This window comes from Capsicum annuum, chromosome 1 (genome assembly GCF_002878395.1).
Source record: "Capsicum annuum cultivar UCD-10X-F1 chromosome 1, UCD10Xv1.1, whole genome shotgun sequence".
Lineage (NCBI taxonomy): Eukaryota > Viridiplantae > Streptophyta > Magnoliopsida > Solanales > Solanaceae > Capsicum > Capsicum annuum.
The window spans coordinates 16,943,088-16,944,186 of record NC_061111.1 but is presented as its reverse complement, the minus strand read 5'-3'; positions in this window follow the sequence as shown (position 1 = coordinate 16,944,186).

Below are 1,099 nucleotides of genomic sequence, written 5' to 3'. Positions count from 1 at the left end.
ATGATATTTTACTTTCTGTTCAGGACCCTCCTGAAAAATGGGATTTTACTTTCAGTTCAGGACCCTCCTGAAAAATGAGATTTTACTTTCTGTTCAAGACCCTCCTGGAAAATTGGATTTTACTTTCTGTTCAGGACCCTCCTGAAAAATGGGACTTTACTTTCATGTTTAGGACCCTCCTAAAAAATGGGATTTTACTTTCTAGTTAGGACCCTCCTGAAAAATGGAATTTTATCTTCTGGTCAGGACCCTCCTGAAAAATGAGATTTTACTTTATGTGTAGGACCCTCCTGAAAAATGGGACTTTACTTTCATGTTTAGGACCCTCCTGAAAAATGGAATTTTACTTTCTGTTCAGGACCCGCCTGAAAAATGGAATTTTACTTTATGTTCAGGACACTCCTGAAAAATGGGATTTTACTTTATGTTGAGGATCCTCCTGAAAAATGGGAATTTACTTTCTGTTCAGGACCCTCCTGAAAAATAGAACTTTACTTTCTTTTTAGGACCCTCCTGAAAAATGGGACTTTACTTTCATGTCAGGACCCTCCTGAAAAATGAGATTTTACTTTATGTTCAGGACCATCCTGAAAAATGGGAATTTACTTTATATTTTGGACCCTCCTAAAAAATGGGACTTTACTTTCTGTTCAGGACCCTCCTAAAAAATGGGACATTACTTTCAGAAAAATGAAATCTTTCTTTATCTTAATCTTTTTGGGGATAATTTTCTTTCTAGTTTAGATTTTGATTGCAGGAGCCCACCTGAAGAAAAGGGTGATGAAATTGAAACTTGATGAAATCGAAAGTTAAAAATGGCAAGTCAGAAGCCCACCTGAAGAATCGGGCAAATAAATGAAAGTCAAGCAACACGGTGAAGCAATTGAAAGCCAAACAACAAGTTGAGGAAATTGAAGTCAGGAGCCCGCCTGAAGAATAAGGTAATAAAAATTAAGTCAGGAGTCCAAAAAAAGTTGCATAGATAGGATTTTTGTAATTTTATTTATATTTTAACTTGTAATTTTTATTTTTGATGTAATGACAGAGCCGCAGACCGAAACCTCGATGGAACCTCACTTGACTCTCGAACTCGGTATAG